A 19,758-nucleotide genomic window follows, 5' to 3' on the forward strand; every position below is an offset into this window, starting at 1 on the left:
CTGAACAAAAAAAACCCAACCCCAGTTGCTTTCCAGTTATTTTTGGGCAAGGATAGCTGGATGCTTAAGTACTTCTAAAGCTCTGCCAATTGCACAACAAATTAAATGCATAACCCTGGAGCACTCAGAGGATGAATATATTAAGGACAAAAGAAACATGTCATCACACCCACACGCAGCTTTGTTTACTCTGCATTCATACATGACTCTGTTGTCACCTCCATCCCTGACTCCTAATGATAAAAGACAAAAGGCAGAGAATTCCTGCTCAAACCCCCAAAGTCTCCATCTGATAGGCACAAATGCAATTTGTCTCCAAGCCTCCCGAGGCCCCTGGTCGAAGGGAGATGAATACAGAAAGAGCTGTGGGTAGGACCCAGCCCAAGTCCTGCACAGAGCCCAGAGTACAAGCCAAGCTCAGCCATTGCTGCCCTATCCAAAAATTTGGGACCAGGCTTCCTGGACAAGCTCAGACATTTACATATCTGGAAGCAAACGATTTCCCATGGACATTCACAAGCTGCTATTGTTCCTATAGGAGCCCTCCCTGTTTATCATGCCGTGTATTTTGTATTCACGCTTCTGGCTTTCAGCTGTGCTCTCCAAATCAGCCCTCCTGTTTTTATGCTGAACCTGGGCTTGATGTAAAAGCAAGAACTGATACTACACCATCAAAGCAGTGTCACCTTTGCTAGATCCACCACTCAGAGCCTCCTCTTCGCTCATCCTCGTCTCCTCTGAAATGAGTCACCTCATTTAGAGTACACATTTGATGCCTCGCCCCAAGTTTCCTCTGATGCATCCCCAATTTGAGAGCAGACTCGAAGTGTCTTTCAACCAAAGCATTTAAAAACCAAAGCATCCCCAGCACCTGGCAGGGCACGGAGCAGCTGGGCCTGCAGGTCTGCTCCATCTGCTGCTGGCAGCGGCTTTCCAGGTCAAAGCACATTTGCACTGCACACAGCAGAGACAACTCGTGCTGTAAGGAGGCCAGAGGAGCTCTGCATTAATGCTCCCAAGCATAAAACCACAGGATCCATGGCTGAAAGGAAACAGGGGTGTGTGGGAGACAGGCAGGTCTTGAAACAGACAAAAATACCCATTTTGCACCCAAACATGGTCTTCCACCTCAGGGATCCTCAGGGAATAGCCTGGGGAGGTCCAACAAGGATATAACACTGTGGGAGGACCAAGCCTGACCCTGTCCCTGGGACAGGATATTTATCCTTGATTGTCTCAGATCCTCATACCAAACAATGGACTATGAACCCTTCCCTAAGGGAAAAGTCACAGGAATCCCTGCTTGCCACGTTTTTGTTTTAATTGTGGAGATTGATTTAACAAGAAACACATTTGAAAAAAACCCCATCCTTCAGCTAAGAGCTTTTACTAGCTGAGAGTCCATTTACAGCATTCCTTGCCACACATTTTGCATTTTTTCCCCTCGCCACTACAAGGTAGCACTCAACACACAAAGACAAACCCATCTGTGCAATTTTTAGCCTGGTGTTTTCCTACAGCTGAGCACAACTTGGTGTCAGCTCCTGTCAATGGTTCTAAGCAATAAATATCGGCAACAGCGCAGGAAAGGGAGCTGAGCTGGAATGCACTGGGGGAAAATTATCTGGGAAGGGGTTATTCTTCCTTCTACAGTCTGGGAAAGGGAACCAAACCTCCAAACGCAAGCCTTGTGTTATTGCACAGCCTGCTCTTTCCTCAGAGCATCATCCAGGCATCTTCACCCCAAAGGACTTCTCAGAGCCTGGGATCCTCCCAACAGGCACTGTCGTCTTCCTTCCTGCCTGCACCTTTCTGTCTAACCAGTGCTTGGTATTTGAGTCTAAAGGTTAATTAAGTGTGGCTGCAAGAATGAAAGGCCACAATCAATTACCGGGCCTGCTTGTCCATTTGAGTCAATTTTTAATCATGGTGATTTGGTATTTTGGGAGGCGTGGGGTGAGGAGAAGGGCGAAATTCTCTTTCTTTCCTCTCTTTTTGAAAGGTGTTTATTGAAGCTGGATAATTCCCCTGTCTCCAGGCAGACAGCACGCCTTCCCCTGGCACCCGCCAACTTCTCTCGCCTTCCCTTTGTTTCTGCAGCACTCCAGAAGAAGGGAGCAGAGATGGGGGAATGCAAGAAAAACAGGATTCAATGCATTCCCATCACAACTTTCCAGACCTGTTTCCCCAGGTTTTTCTTGTCCTGAGGCTGGAGAGACTGGGAATGGACCCTGCACACTCAGCTGGGGCAGCACACACACACATGCCCTCAGACCCTTGTCTCCACAGCTCTTTGAACTCTGCCCAAAACCTGTTTGCTCCAAGACATGCACTTCCAGGTGTCATGGGGCCACCCATCTACCTTCTCACCTGGATAAAAGCCCCCCCACCCTGCACTCCCCAAGCAGCATTCCAGGTGCTCACACTCACACCATATGCACACAAACCTTCCAAATCTGAGCCACCTACACCCCCAAAACACTCACTGCCACCACCCCAAACACAACACACCCACCCCCAAACAGCTCCTTTTGTCTGTTGAAATAATTAACTATTTAAAATTCAACCAGTGCTAATCACAGCAGCCTGGGCTGTGTTCTCATTACCCAGGATCAATTCCTGTTTAATATTCACCTCCAGGGGCAGATGTGGCTGGAACAAGTTGCCGATTTCTCTGTGCTACGCCAAAGCTAATGAGTGGCTCCTGCTATTGTAGTACAGTCACTCTCCTGTAATCAGTCAAAATAACAAGCAGCAGCACCTTCCAGGGACGCAAAGTCTTCTACATAAATATACACAGACAGTCAGCCACGCCAATGGACTTCAAATCTCCATGAGCTATGGCCAAGGCACAGCCCTTTCCCCAGCTCCTGGCTCGGGAAGCAGCTCCTGCCTTAACAAGGCATCACAGTCATTTACAAGAGCTTGTGCACATCTGGAGGCTCCTCTGGCCTCAGAGTGTGTACAGCTGTCCCTGCATCCCTGCACACACACCTAGCACAGACGTGCTCCTTGTCTCTCTCTACCTCCAACAAATGAATTTGCCCACCAGGAGAATGATCTGCAAAGTCATTCCTGAGGAATTCCATGTGTTGTACATTGCACACAGCAACTCGCAGCCCTGAGAGTCACCCTGCCCTTCAAACCCTTCTCCATGGAAGAAAACAGGGCTCCAATGAGACAATAGCAGGGAGAACCCACCCTACCTGCTCCCTCCGAGGCGCTCACTAACAGACCTTGCATGGGATGTGACTCATTTCCATCTCCCTCCTCTCCCACATGAGTGAATAATTGAGATATCTGATGGAAATATCTGCTGTTCCCAAGGCTTTTGTAAGCACTGGGGGAAAGAGAGCCCCATTCCTCTGGGAAAAGCAGCCTAACACATGGGGTAAGGGAAGCCAGCCCCATTGCTCTGGGAAAAGTAGCCTAACACATGATGGTGGGACCATCACCAAATACCAGCATGAGCAGGATGACCAACCTCACTCCTGGGGATGGGAATTAGCCCAGATAAAAGTCCTCCTAAAGGGTGACCCTGATTAAAAGGATTCAATGGTGAGACATAAGGAGCACGGAGGAAGAGAGAGTGGATCTTAGCAGGGCTGTAAACATGTCACCCCCACATCAGCTGGCTCATCCATGTGGACGTGCCAGGGGCACATCACCCAGAGATGCTCCAGGAGAAGCGAGTGTCGATTCTCATCAGCCTTTGAGTGGACAGGTCACAGGACAGCAGGAAAATGGGAGCTGGCAGGAAGCTTCATCAAATGTCCAAACAAGCCAATTTTTTTTTTCCTTAGCAGCAATTAAGGGCAGAAGATTAAACCAGAACATTTGTAGCAAGCAGTTGTCACCCTGGCGGGTGGCAGGGACCTGTCCCCAGCCAGCACTGCTGGATGAGAGTGACCTTGGCCTTGGGAAAACCTCCAAAGGGAGAGGGAGAAATGCTCATCAGCTCTGCCTATCCCCAGCCATGGCACTACTGGTAGAGCAAAGAGAAATCATCTCCCTGGTGCCTGTCCATCCCAACAGCTCACAGAGAGGAGGAGGAAAACCACAGACGTCTCCAGGCACTTTGCTTGCCGAAAATCGATAACTGGTATTAAAAAATGGATCCTGTTCCCATTGGAACAGACTGCTCAGGGCTCTGCCATAATTCTGCAGAACAGTCAATATTTACTGTAAGTGTCTCAAATAAAGCCTGAGCTTCGATTTAGTGAGATCGTTATTGTGCGTTAATAACATGCCAATTGATTATTAAACATATTTACCCAGGGTATGAAAAATAGGCTACAAGGGAAAGGGCATCTGATGCAGGAACATGATGTTAACTGAGGAACCTAATTGTGCAGAGCTGCATTAGCCAAATTATCTTTCTGTCATTAGGAAACGTTTTATAAAGGCATTAAAATGCTACAGATAGAGGAACGATACATGAACATTCCAAGGAGTTGGGCAAGAGGACAAATTGCATCTCATCAATGTGTCCACTTCTCCCTCTGCATGATGATCCTCTCCAAAAAATGGAGGCAAAAGGCTGGGAGAAAACCACAAACTTTATGGATAACCCCAGTGCCATCTATTCCAAGCTCCTGGATCCCATGTCCCCGCTGTCAGAGCGCCCGCAAGAGCATTGCAGGGTTCAAAGTGACACATGGCTGCTGCTGAACAAGGCTTTGTGCTGTCTGAGGATTTTCACAGCACACCCACAAATGTCACTTCAAGTAACACTTGTGGCTCGGCAGTCAATTCTCACATTGAAAATACAGGGAAAAGTCAGTTTCTGTGCGTTTTGCTCCTGCATCCTACTCCTTCTGCTGAAAACCTCACATAACCGACAGGGCTTGCTTTTTTTCCTTGTCCTTTTTACACAAGTTCTTGATGAAATGTAAATTATTCTCAACTTTGATCTTTATGTTTCCTGGCTCTTTCTGATTATATTTCTTCCTTAACAACTTGACTCGAGCTTTCTCCAGCAGTAAAGACTCTGCACTCCCATCTGCACTGCACAAATTACTGAGCAGCCCGGTGCAATAGCTCAGAACAGGCCACTCTCTTCCCTAGCAATAGAAATTATTTCCATTTGGAGCAATATATCCTCCTGCACGATGGACTGCTGCTCACCAGGCATTCAGATTTTGTTCATCTTATGCCGCAGGGCAATTCTGAATGCACCAAGCCCAGGTTGCTCAGCCACAGGATGCTGATCAAATTGGTGTTGGAAACGGGGTTCTCCCAAGCAAAAGGAGGATTGGGATGTGCAGTCTCCCACCTGTCCTGAAGCCTGTGGAGGTTTCAATGGTAGGATTTTGTTTGGAGCTACCCAAGGAGGAGGTGCAGCACTGGGAACCTGCAGAGCTCCCTGCACATAACACTCCTCTGGCTCCACGCTGAGTACACTCATTAAGTTTGGGCTACTGGGCACATTTTACATACAGCTGATAATAAAAAAAAAAAGAGAAGTGCAGAGATCTAAACCCTGACTATTTTATATTATTAAAAAAAAAAAAAAAAAAGAAAAGGAGGAACTAAAATTCAATTCAGAGCCAAAATACACTATGGTCTCCAAGAGGGAGCACTGCAGGCCCCACCCCTTGCCTGCTGCACCCCCCGTCTGCCCAGCCTCAGCACAAACACCAGCACTCTGCATACCTGGGTTTGATCCTGGTCTCCAGGCAGCAAAGGAAGGCTGGATAATTCATGTGTTCTCAGAGGCAGCGAGAGAAGAAAGGCATAACTTGCCTTTAGGCTTCCCACCCCTCCTCCCGAGATACTCCTGGCTGGTGCAGCTGCCAAGACTTTCTACTTTCAGCTCAAAAATGTGATTCTCAGTGTCCTTTGTAGGGGGCATCTCCCAGGGATCCCACTGCCAGCTCCCCCCAGCGCTCCGAGCCCCACCACGCTGACAGAACCACCTCCTCAGCCCCTTGTGCTTTCCACCTCTCCGTTAAGCTAAAACCGTGAATCCTGGAAGTCCTCAGTGCTCTGTCAGCACCTTTCATCAGAGGATTTTGGAGCATTTTCCAGACATGAACAGAACAAGCCTCCCCGCTCCCCTAGGAGGAGGGTAAGTAAGATTAAGATTAATCCCGGTTCAGGAAATGAAGGCTTGAGAGGTAAGGAGAGGGAAAATGAAAATAAAATAAAATAAAAATAAAATAAAATAAAATAAAAAATAAAATAAAATAAATAAAATAAAATAAAATAAAATAAAATAAAATAAAATAAAATAAAATAAAATAAAATCAATGCAAGAAATCACAGTGGGTCCCCAGTGCCTTCGATTTACCTTCTACTGGTTGAACTGAGATGCCCAGACCTTGAAACACAGCCATGAATCCCAGAACCACCCTGGGCTGAACAGAGACCTCAACCCTCCTGCTCCCCTGAGCCCATCAGCTCCCCTCCAGCATTATTCCATCCCTGCTTCCCTGTCCTCCAGAGAGGCTTGGGAGAGACACAGCCATGACAAGCTCCCCAGAGATACGTGGACCTGTTTGCAGAATATGACTTTTTGCTGCGGCGTTTGATGGAGAGGGAAGGTTTCCCCTGGAAGCGGCGGCTCTGCGGCAGCCACCGCCAGTGCCGGAGGGAAGGTGACGGATAGGGTGGTGGATGGCTCTCTGTTACCTCTGCTGTCTGCCTGAGTGCTGCTGGGATGAAGATAATCTATGAGCAGCAGCGAGCATCAGCACCGCTCGCTCCCCTGTATAAATCAGGAGGGCGAAGCCGTATTGAAGGCAGCGCTCCCGAGCCTTCCTCCTGCCTGCCCGCAGCATTATCCATCTGCTGCTGAAGGTCAAAGAAGCCTCCAAGAAAAGGATAATCACTACAGAGGAGAGGGTTACACTCCATCACTGGCAGGGTGGAGACAGGACGAGCATGGGAAGGGTGCAGGTATCCCGCCTTGCTGCTCTACCTCCTTCCCACCCATCTTGGAATTAAATACCAATATAACCAGATGGGTGGTGCCTGTGCTCGTCTGGCCCTTGCTGCTTGACCAAAGGTGGAAACTGTGGTGGTTTCACCTCAGAGACACCTTTGGCTATCTGGATGTTGCAGCTGGGCACATGGAGACAAGTCCAGGCATGCAGGAGCTCAGGTTTCCCTCTGTGGAGAAGCTTTAAGGCGATGGTGAAGGAAAGGAGTCGGTTCTGATGGAGGGTTTGGATCCAGAGCTTCATTCTGGCCCACAGGCCTCTGAATGCAGCACCAGCTCCAACAGAACTCCCTGAGCCCGTGGCTGCTGCTCCTTTGAATCCCGGGGAGAGGGGCAGGGAAGGGGTCGGGAGCCACCAAGCAGGGACAGGAGGGGAGGGACAAAGGGACAAAGGACACCTGGATGGCCCAGTGTCCTCCAGGGCTGAGAGGCATCTTTTCAACTTTGCCAATCACTCAACGTCCTTCTGGAATGCCAAGATTGATGGACAGCACTCAGCAGGGGTCAGGATGGGGGAAAGGAGAGGTGATTGGCACCTGGGGAAGGACCTGGAAACTGAGGCAAGCTATGACATCACACCACAACACACCTGCATGTGAATCCATCCCCACTTCCACCTGGGCTGAGCCTGGCTGTTGGCCTGTTGGAGCATCAAGAGGTTCTTGGCAGTGCTGCCTGCAAGGGCTGGGTGGGCTTACCAGCTTTTCACTGCACCCCTGTCTTGATGTGAAGCCCTTGGCCTGGAGGAGCAAAATGGTTTCACACCTCTTTTGCAAAGAAAGGAGCCTCCAGGAGTGAGACAACTCAGGGAATAGAGCCAGTTTCCACCTGGGAAGCACAGCTAGTCAGGCAAGAGGAAAAGATGAGTTAGGCATTAGAGCACACACTTCTGAGACCCTAAGAAGAGCTCTGGCATCTGGAAGCATGACCTCTGATGCCTCTTTAGGAACACCATCCCCACATGAATGGAGGGACACTCCCTGCTGGGCAGAGGATGAAGCCCAAGCCAAGCAGACCAAGGGTATCCTGCACTGCCAGCTTGGAGGCTGTGATTTATCAGCCCTCTTGACACGGTCAATAACCTCATTCCTCTTTTTGACACAGCTGTGATGGAAGAGGAGGTCGGAGGGTGTTCAACAGGCCCTGAGGTGTGACTGATGGTCGGGAAGAACCTGCCCACCCTGAGGAGAGCCTGGCCCTCATCCACCATAAAGGTCCTTCCCTCCTAGAGCTTGGCAATGGCTTTAATTTATCTGCTGAACAACTTAATTATAGCCAGTGCCCGAAATGAGCTGAGTAAATCATTGAATCCGCCCCAGATCCTTCTGTCCTCCCTCCATGTCAGCCACTGCCCAAAGCACCCCATTACTTCTCCATCCTGCACTCAGCATTTCCTACACAAGAGCCACCAATTCCTTACTTGTTTCCTTCTGTGCCATTTTGCAGAGCTGTTCCTGCCCACCTGGCAGAGGAGTATGTGCAAAAACCAGCCCCATTCCCCTTTTTGGGACATAGTTCTCTCTCCCAGCCAGTTCAAGGGTGCTCTTTTTAGCACGCTGGGATTTTAGAACCCCACCATAAGGAGAAGCAGGATGGCCTTAGGAAATCCAGGCTTGGTACTCATGGCATTTGTCTCTGCCAGTCAACAGCCATAATTGGTCCCCGCTTTAGGGAGGGAAAAGAAATAACCTACCTCCAAAAACACCTCTCCAATCAATAAGAATTTGTCCTTTGCATCTGTGGCACGGTGGCTGGGGGCTCAAGGGGCTGCTGCCAGCCTATTTTTCTTTCCTTTCTCTGGCCCATCGTTTAAGCCTGGTGCTGAGCTTCACCTCTGGACCCTCTCTCTCCCCTAAGCCGATCAATAACTAACCCTCTGCTAATGACCTTTCCATCCCTCTGGAGGAGCAGATCCGTCAGAGAGCAGGGACGAGCCAGGAGCTTGCTCATCCCTTCTTGGACAGTGACTAATTGCTGCCATTAGATGCAGAATTACAGACAAAGAATGAAGGCAGGGAAATGACTGACCCTATGTTTAATGCAACCGGTGTCTGAGCGTCCATCGCTGCCGCAGTGCCGGGGGAATTGAAATGCAGCAGGGAGGCCAAAGTCCTCTTGTGGCCATCCCTGGGCCAGCTGGGCTGCCTGATTGCACTCCCAAGCCAGACCAGTTATTCCTTACCAGAGGAAAAGATGTTGCTGGAGCCAGCAGAGTTTCCCCTCCCAAAAACATGACTGCTCTCACTCAGACTGAGTATCTCAGATTGGTTAAAAATCTCCTGCAGAGCACCAGGGGGCATTTCCCTGCTCCTCAGACTCATTTTGAAGAACTCCAGAACAACTCGGAGCATGGGCAATATTTTCCCCCTGAAGGTGAGATGCTTGTTTAATCACCAAGACGCACTTTGAACGGAATGAAGAAAAATTCCTCCCTGTGAGGGTGGGGAGGCCTTGGCACAGATTCCCCAGAGTGTTGCCCTGGAAGTGTTCAAGGCTAGGGTGGATGGAGCTTGGAGCAATCTGGGATAGTGAAAAGTGACCCTGCCCATGGCAGGGGCTGGAATGAGATGAGCTTAGGGTCCCTTCCAACCCAAACTAGTCTGGGATCCCACTAAAATGCAAAAAACACCACTCCCCATTAAAAAAAAAAAAAAAAGTCACTGTGACCAGTGACACTGGTGCAGGGCTGCTGGAGCCTGGGACACACCAAGGGCAAACAGGCACATGCTTTTGATTTGTACACAGAGAAAACTGGTTTGGAAAGTCACTGGAAGAGCACAGACAAGCAATTCCCAGCAGTGTGGAAAGCAGGGAGAGCTTTTTATTGCTGCTGTCGTCACCACTGCTGTTTTCCTCCCTGCAAACCACAGGCCAGACCATCCCTTTTTGTAAAGCAAGCCTCTGATATGGAAAATTTCAGCAGCCTTCAGCGCACAGCTGAAGCAACATATTCCCATCTCAGCTTGGCCTGCCTGTCTTTATGCATCTGATTGAGCCTGAAGATCTGCACCTCTGCCAGTTGAACCTTTGCTTTAGACTCCGAGTCAAGTTTCTGTGTGCTGGGCTCTTTTGTGGGGGATTTCTAAGCCCTGAACTGCCAAGCATGGAATGAAACAGTCAACGCAATTATTGTGCGCTGGATCGAGCCCAGGCGAAAAGCAGCAGGCACCTTTCTGCCTGCTCCTCGTGAGTTCAGACCATGAATTTACAGAGGAATCAGTGCAAATTGTACAGCTGAGCAACAGGATTCCATTCAGCTCAAAGAGGGTTGGTAAAACACCGATGGCAGCAGCTCTGCCTGGTTTTCTGTACCTCAGCTGAGCAGGTGTGGAGGTGCTGAACTGATGCCTGGCATGATCCCTTGCTCCAAAACAATCCCTCTGGGCTCGTTGGCTCAGCCTCCTGTGGGACCATGACCACCACAATGTCCCAACACAGCTGTACCTTGGGGCTGGCAGTCACAAAGAAATTTGGGTCCCTGGCAGACCACAAGAGAAGCTTCACTCACAATTTGCTTTTGCAGTCCGGAGAGGATGGCTCTCACGTCTTTGTTAGGATAAGAAATGAGTGGTCATCGGAGTCAAAGCAATTAAGAAGAGCGATTACCATAACACGGCGCATCCTTCTTCCCTGCCTGCTGTCTTGCTTAATTTCACAACTCGGTGCCTTTCCTGGGAAAGCTCACGTGGAGGCTTTTCCCCCATCTCCTCTGCAGCTGCCACCCCTCGCTTCTCTCCCTGCCTCCCTCACCCCTCTGTGAGCCACACTCGAACCACAGCACAGGATGATTTACCAAATAAAAAAGAAAAGAAGTCTTTAGCATCAAATCTTTTCTCTGGTGCAATAAATATTCCTCAGTGCATCCCCTACTGCGCGGCCAGCCCTGCTCCACGTGTGGCTCTGTGGTACCTCTCCTGCCTCAGGCCCTGTTCTAACAAAGCAGAAAGAAACAAGGCAGTGAAGGACTATATTTTGGCCTTTTCTTTTTCCCCCCCCCCCAAAGCCATTTCAAGTATCCCTTGTGGGAGGACAATGCAGGAGACATTTTCTAACTATACACACCCGTATCTTTCTCAGGAGCGATATCATCGGCTGCAGACAGAGACAGGCGGTACAATTGCTGAGACAAAGAGAGATTAGACAGAGCAAGAGCAGAGAAAAATGTGCATTTAAAGTGTGATTGATCTAGAAAGACTTGCAAGTGCCTTGTGAGTAGAGTAAAACTTTGCAGCATCATGCTCTGTAGTGCACCCACTCCACACTCACGTTTTTCAGAGGAATATTAAACTGCCAAAAATCCAAGTTAAATTCCTATGGGTAGAGGGAAGCAAAGTGCCAGACTTCCTTGTGGCCACTCACCTTTCACCAGCAGCTCACAAAAGTAGGGTCCATTCCCTGCACCCCTCAAGAGAAACCATCAGCACCAGGATGAGCATCCCCATCCTGCACCCTCTGTACCACCAGCCCAGGAGCTGTTTTCCCAGGGACAGAGCAAATATGCCTAGCAAACACAGCTCCTGGGGACTCCAGGAGCTCTACAGATTCACAGCTGCGTATCTATGAACCAGCAATTTAATCTCAGAGGCAGATACAGCCTTGTTTGGGAGCTCTTTGGCACTGATCAGAGGACAGTGTGGCACAAGGGACAGGAATGTTCCCATCAGTAGTTGGTCTCTGCCCTCCTTCTTCTCCCAGGAGCTGATCCTGGTGATGGCTGATCCAAAGTGAAGGATGCTGAAGTGAAACAACATCTCTCTATCCCGGGAAGCCCGAACTGCTTCCCTCCCACTGCTCCATTGCTATTCACTCACACACAGCGAGGTTTACGCTCTGCTTGATTGGCACACACTTAATTAACATTAATGGAGCACTCACATCACGATCCAGGAGAGATTCGGAACCCCAAAGTATACTAAATCTAAAGAATTACAGAAGAATTCATAGCCTAATTACAGTGTATTGTTGAAATACTACTTAAATACAGTGATTATTAAAAGCATATTATTGATTGGGGTTTAACTGCTATGTAAATAAATCTCGTCGAGGCAAACTGAGCTACAAATTCATTACTCAGCCGTAAATCCTCAATAAATATTTTTTCATAGAATCAGTTGTTGTTTATTATACAATAAATGTCTTATTAAGTCAAAATTAATTGCGTATTTGGGGAAACTTCATTGAAGGCTCCCTCCCCTCCTGTGCCACACGGGCTCTTTGCCAGATGTCCTTTTGATATCCCCCTTCCTGGCTACCTGTGCCCCCGGGGCTGGTGGGGAGCAGGTGCTGTGTTTGCCTGGTGCCAGAGCAAATCCAGCAGGCACAGCGTTGGGAGAGACCTGGACCAGCCATCTGCAAGCCTTGGCAATTAGCAAAGCTCATCAGTTGCCTCCTCCTTTCCCAGCCCAGCTCCCACAGGATCCCCCCTCTTCCCACGCTCCCTCCTGCAACGTGCCAAGAGCACGACCAAAGTGGCCCATCCTGGCCAAGCAAAGCCCACCAGGTCTTGCAGAGCCAGACCCAGCTGAGCTGGTCAAAAAAGTGAACAACTTAAGCCAGAAGTGATGAAATTTTAATGAATTTCCCATGTCTTCCACAAGTGCAGGCAGCCAGGCTCTGTAGCTGGGCAATTTTCACGGGACCCAGCAGCTAAGAAAGAAAGAATATTAATTCCTTTTTGGGCATGAACTATCATGATGAATAATAAATAAAATAAAAAGCAGCAATATTTTGCATCTACCAAGAGCTTTTCATCTGTAGAGCTCAAAATGATTTACAACAAAAAGTAAGTGTTAGAGGTGTTAGGAAAGCAGAATTTCCTTCCTCTGGGAAATCTCTGTAGTTCAACATTTGTTTTCATCTTGAGATAGGGTTAGAAGTTGAAAGGTTTTTCTGGAATCATCAGTTCCACAACGCTGAAATTCAGAAATGGGGACTTTTTTTCTTTGTTTCATCAAACCGGGGCGTTGTACCAAACTGAATTTGCAATGTTTTGATGTACCAGTTTCAAACAAAAAATGTCTTTGGATTTTCTCCAGGAAATATAAAAACCTGCGGCATAATAGATGCTCCTGTTTCCAGCCCATTCCTATCACCACAGATGTGGATCTCAGCAAAACTCAGTTTCTTTATAGAAAATATTTTTTCATTAAAATTCACCCAGCTCTAGGATTCCTAAAGTTCTTTTTCCAGATGAGGAAACTGGAAGGTTGCAGAGATGGGACTGAGCTCCCACAGAGCAGGAGTACATTAAATATCATAGAATCACAACATACACTGAGCTTGAAGGGTCCCACAAGGATCATTTAATTCCAGCTCCTGGCCCTGCACAGACACCCCAACAATCCCATTTGTGCTGCATTTTTCAAATGCTCCTGGAGCTCTGGCAGCCTTGAGATTCTGTGCCCATTCCCTGGGGAGCCTGGTCAAGAACCTTCTCCTAAAATCCAGCCTAATCCTCCCCTGGCACAGCTCCAGCCATTCCCTCCTGTCACAGGCCACCAGAGAGGAGAGATCAGTGCTGTCCCTCTGCTCCCCACCAAGAGGAGGCTGCAGATGGCCATGAAACCTCCCTCAGTCCCCATCCTCATCTGGCCTGTCCATCCCAGGAGGCACGAGGAGAGCAATCCCTGCCTGTGCTGTGGTTTGTCCTGAGCAGGTGAAAAAATGAACTGGGCTTGTACACAACAAGACCAGGATGGGAAAAGCTGAATCCATCTACTGGAGAAAAATGAATGCTCTCATTAGAAAGCTTAATTATTAACATCAGCCTCCAGTTATTCTCCCTGACACTTGTTTCATTTCTGCCTCCAGAGCAATTGCTCTTTGCAGACCCACGGCACACGCTCCCTGTCTGGGCCTCACCAGTGACTGCTGTATGAATTTCCCTGTCCACCAATCCCCCCATCCCCAGGGAATCGATATCCCCTCATTCCTAATGCCTCAAACAAGCAAGACCCCTTCTTCTGCCTCCTGGAAATGTTTGTAAAGGCTGCATGCGAAGCAGAAGGAAACAAGACAGGGACAGGACAGGATCATATATATTTTCCTTGACGTGCCATTTATTGGAAACACATCAGTAGCTTTTCCAGAGCTCCTGATGGAGAATTGATCGCTGGGTCATAAAACTAAATTGTGGTGCTCATAAGAAGAGTAAACACAGGAGTTGGTGGAGGGAGACCGCAGTGAGGGCAGAGCTGCAGGAGCAGCTGCCTCCATATCTGCTTAAGGGCTCCAGGGATTTGGGAGTCCACGGGATAAATTGGATCAATGCTGAGCTTTCCCTGAGAACCCATAAATTCCTAAGTAACCAAGTGCACAGCCCTTTTTGGACACCACCAAAACAGAAATGAGTGAGGTGCCTACCAAGGTGCCCAAAGAATGAGGGCAGGAGCCATCCTGGTGCCCCCACACCCTCCCCAGCACTGGCAGCGTGTCCAAGGCAGCGCACATGGATCTGGGAACATGAAAGCCAAGGAGGAAAAGTGCTTTTTGCTTCCACTTTCCTGGCTGCCCGAGGGGTTGAGCACATTTTGCCCTATACTCCGTGAGACACGTGGCCCAATTACACAGCAATCAATTTTGGGAGCACTGAGGAGATAATGGAGTGATAAGGAACAGCCACTGCGGATTTGTCAATAGCAAATCATGTCAAACCAACTTAATTTCCTTTTTTGACGGTGTAATTGGTCTCCTGGATCGGAGGGGAGGAGGCAGCAGATGTGATATACCTTGACTTCATTAAAGTGCTTGACATCGTCCCTCGTGACATTCCCTACAAGGGAAGTTGGGAAGAAAGCTCAGGCAGCACCAGGGGTGGAAATGTCATCGTCTGAGCTGACACAGGGAGCAGCTGCCAAGCACTTCCCATCACTGAGGAAGGCATTTCAAATGGCTTCTCCTCCTCTGCCACGGGCCAGGGTCTCTGTTTTATATCTCAGAGGTGCTGGAGATAATAAAGAAGAAAGAGCCTGAGACCTTGCACAGAAGAGCCTAGAATGCTCCAAAAATGAGGATCAGAATTCAAAATATTGGTGATAAATTAGACAAACAGGAAAAAAAAAACATCAGTGAGATGAAATTCAATAAAGACAACTGCAGAGTAATACAGGGAGGATGAAGAAATCAAAGGCCAGGCAGACGGCGGTGCTGTGGCTCAGGGTGTGCAAACAGACACTCCACCACCAGGTAAACATGAGCAGGGCTGAGAGGAGCAGCAGGGCGCACTTTGGGATACCAGATCCCAGGGATGAATTGGGAGAATATGAGTTATCCACTTGAAAATTTTGAGAATGAATTAAAGACCTGCCTGAAATATTCTTGACCATTTATTAACGAGATGCCGGCTGATCTCTTGATCATCACAACAAACAAGAGGCTTTCTCTCTGCTGCCTTCAGCAGGTCTGAACCATGAAAAAGCTGAGTCCTGCCTCTAACAAGGTCTCTATAAATCCATCCTAGCAGCTGGTTAGAAAGCGTCTACATGTTTAAGAGCTGCTTTTGCTGCTAAATGCCATCAAAGCATTGTTATAAGAGAGCAACAGGTGGAGAAATAACTAAGGGTTAGACAAAGTTTGGGCTGATATTTTCAAAGTCAGCTATGAGACAGATGTCCTCTTCTTATTAAAATTAATGGGAACTGAGCATCCCAATCTCCCAAGTGACTTTGCAAATCTCATCCTCACTCCCCATTTTCTGCCCAGCGCCTACAGGGCCACCTCCTTCCTTCTACCTCAGCACTTCCAAGAGATCCAGGGGCACAAAAACCAACATTTGCACCTGAATAAATTATTGGGTCGGGCTTTTTTTTCCTCTCTCTTCACTCATCTCCCTTTGATTCTGCTCGCTCTGTAATTTACATACATATAACTAATTGCACATTAGGAAACAAAGGAGGGGAGGAGAGATGAGGGCTCAGATCTCCTGCAATCCAAGTGCATCCAGGTTGGATGGGCACCTATCCCAGGGACAGCCCCTCCTGCTCAGCATCCACAGGGCCAGTGGCTCTGCTAAGGGCATCCAACCTCTGCCTGCAAAGTAAATCACACCTGCAAGCCCCTGCAGCCCCAGCCCTGGGGAACCACATCAACCAAAGCCAGGCAATGTGCATGGATTACAGCCAATATTATTCAAGAGTAAATGAGATCCCAAACGCTGCCTGGCCAGTGAATAGACCGGTAAAAAATGTACTTGGCAGGAGGGAGTTCTGACACAGCTCTTCATAACCAGGAGGAAAATGCACCAAGAAAAAGACGAGTAATCAAACTGATAAACTTCTCTGCACCACCTGCCCTGAGGGTACTAAAATATTCTCCATTCATTATTCTGAATAAGCTGGACAGGGACTCCTGGCCCAGCAGTGCTGCTCTGGATGCTCAGGGCTTCCCATACAGCTGTGGGGTGATGTGAGGCATCCCACACAGCCAGGGCGTCCCATGTCACCTCAGCTACCTGGTGTGGAGGAAATATCCAGATAAGCCCTTTGGGATCATCTGCCCAAAGATACCCTTCACTGGGTACAGGTCATGGAGCCATTAAAAGCCCCATTGTGCACTCAGTGCTAATAAACTCACATTAAATACACCTGGAAGGATTGCAGGCCTTCACATCTGCTGCAGCTGGAGCAGAAGGGGCAGGTCTGACCAGGTCAGCTTCCCATCCCCATCACATCAGGGCTCTGGAAGGATGCCGAGCCCTTCACACCTCTCTTCTCCCAACCCTCACATGGTGCAATACCAAGGAACCTGGAGACTGGCAAACACAATCCATTGGTGACCTGCTCCAGGCTCAGCAAAGAGGTGTGAAGCTCCTAAAAGTGCTGGGAGCAGGAGCAAACCTCTCCCACGCATTAATCATGGCTTGATTTGGAACACTTCAGGACAGAGAGGAGGGACTGATGACCTGAACACCCTCTGTCCACTTCACCACAGGTTCCTTCCCTCTGCATCCCCTCATCTCCCAGCACATCTCTCCCAGCAAGGGGTCAAGACATCCCGAGCTGACAGCAGCCCAGAAAGAAACAGCAAATTGGCCAAAAGCTGATTAATTCCTCCCTTTGCTTTTCCAACCATCCCGAGATGGCAGTGAGAGGGAGAGGATGAATTACCCAGTGGGGACAGCAGTGCCCAGGTACAGTGAGGAGGAAGAGACACACAGTGAGCCTGTGTCACCCGCAGAAGAAGCATCCTTGTGGGACTAAATTGGATTCAATATAATAAACTATCATCTTGAAACGAGTGCTCCAATTGAGTTTTGATGTAAACACTAATATTTTCTCCACTCCGCTATGCTCTTCCACGGAGATCTCATGTTTATTTCACTATGTGTCCTACCTACTATTGCTCTCATACATCAAAGGGTTCGAGGACAAGGAGCCTGATTTTGAAAACATTATTCTTTTAAAGATTTATTCGCTCGTCTTGACCACCTCCTCTGCTGAAAGGGAGAAGCTCTCCATAAATTATTTCAGCGCCCTATGTAAAACATGCACGTGCATGCCGCCCTCAGTTCAGCAAACTTTGTGAGGAGACCTCCAGCCCTTGTCCCTCCTGGTTCACGCTCTTCTGAGAGCCTTCCTTGCCCTCTCCATGCTGGACTACTCCAGTTACCGCCCTGATCTCATCCTATCATGATCCCAAACACAGAGAAGCTGAGAGACAGATGACATACCCAAGGTCATATGGGGACAGTGTGGCAGAGAAGGGCTCTCCAGGCACCTTGATGTCCTAACTTGCACTTCTGCCCAGGTAAAACCTGGCCTAGGGCTCAGCCTAGCACCTCTAAACCCTGCTGAGAGCTCTGTGTGACAGTGGCATCCAGCAGAACCCCCATGGCCTCGCTGAGAAGTGTTGGCTCTAAGCAGTGCAGACAGACACATGTCGGAGAGATGAAGAATTCATCTCCTCGTTTTGTAGCCACAGAGCCTGACTCACTCAGGGTCACCAAGGACAGCTGCAAGAAACATGAAAAACTTTCTAAAGGCCGAGTAACAGGCAAGTCTTTGAGGAGCAGCACATGCAAAATTAACCGCCCGCTCCCTCTGCCCCTTCACGGCAGATGCTGGGAGCACTCAAAGGACTCTACATTTATTTAAAATTAAATAAAAGAAGCTAATTTTGGCATGCAAGAGCAAGTGCACCTGGGGGACTCCTTGCTTCAGGGCACTGCCAACAGAAGAGGAGTAACGAAGTTAAGAAAGCAATTAAGAAACTGCTGCAGACACTCTGTGGGAGGCTGGCTGCTCCTGAGTGCAGCGCAGCATACACAGTAATGAGGGGAGATTGCAGCCCTGCTGCTGCCACCCCACAAACCCAGGAACTGACTGTCTCTGAGCCCACCCAAAGCCTGCAACACATAAGGAGTGCTCGGGCTTTGTCCCGCTCCTCCAAGCATGGATGAGCCTTTTTAGCTTCACCTGCTGGCCTGGAAATGGGAGGAAGCACACCTCGCCCACCCTGACGCCACAGCTTGGAGAGCAGGTGGAGCAAGAGCAGCAGGGCATCATCCAGGGTCTCCAGACCCTGCCACAATCAGGGAGCTGAGAGATACATCCTAAACATCCAGCTGAGCATCTCCTTCTCTTCCCTGCATCCCTGGAGTCTAGCTAATTGTGCCCCAGGGCTCACTGCCAGCCTTTCACCCCTTGTGGGATGGGGAAAGCTACGAGCACTATGGAGGGTGCTGGGACAAAGTGGCTCTGGAGTGAGGATCCAGAGCCTTCTGTGTCTTGTGTGGAGTTTTGTCAGCACCGTGTGGAAGAGCTGCAGCACTGCACGCTGCTCCCAGCTCCTCACCGCGCTGCCACCGCACGGATCCGCACGGATCTCAACACCCGCACCTCGGTGGGGCTGGGGCACTGTCGCGGTGCGATGCAATAGCCTGTCTCTGCTATCCCGGTTCCTTCCCCAGGTGTGCCAATCACCTCTCCTTTCCCCTCCCTTGCCCCCTGCTGAGTGCTGTCCATCAATCCTGGCATTCCAGAAAGGGCATCGAGTGATTGGCAGAGTTCAAAAGATGCCTCTCAGCCCTGGGGGGCATTGGGCCATCCAGGTGTCCTTTGTCCCTTTGTCCCTCCCCTCCTGTCCCTGCTTGGTGGCTCCCGACCCCTTCCCTGCCCCTCTCCCCGGGGTTCAAAGGAGCAGCAGCCACGGGCTCAGGGAGTTCTGTTGGAGCTGGTGCTGCATTCAGAGGCCTGTGGGCCAGAATAAAGCTCTGGATCCACCTGGCCTCCGGCATGCCTGGACTTGTCCCAAGCGCCCAGCTGCAGCATCCAGCTTAGACAAAGGTGTCTCTGAGGTGAAACCATCACAGCTGCCGCCTTTGGTCAAGCAGCAAGGGCCAGGACGAGCCCAGGCACGTTCCATCTGGCTATATTGGTATTTAATTCCAATAGGGTACCCCTGCCCCGTGCAGCACAAGGCTTGGCATCCCTCAGGATGCCCCACACATGCCAGTGGGCAGGGAGGATGCCCCAGTACCCACGAGGATGCACAGCTGCCTGCAAGGCACAGGAGAGAGGCCAGGGAGCATCAGAGGGGGGCACACAGGAGAGAGAGGCTGGCAATGCTGAACAGCCCTCAAGGCTACCCTCGGTCTAAAATTACCCACCACAGGCTGCACGCTTGTCACAGACATCTTTTATGGAAAATCCTTTCCTTAGGATTTTTCCTCCTGAGAAGCTGAGAGGCCTCAGGAACAAAATGTAAACAATGGTTATCTGCTGCTGTGGAATGCAACAGGTGCATCTGTGATTGGTCCCATGTTGATTGTTTCTAGTTAATGGCCAATCACAGCCCAGCTGGCTCGGGGAGCGGGGCCG

Source organism: Geospiza fortis, unplaced genomic scaffold, assembly GCF_000277835.1.
Source record: "Geospiza fortis unplaced genomic scaffold, GeoFor_1.0 scaffold68, whole genome shotgun sequence".
Classification (NCBI taxonomy): Eukaryota; Metazoa; Chordata; class Aves; order Passeriformes; family Thraupidae; genus Geospiza; species Geospiza fortis.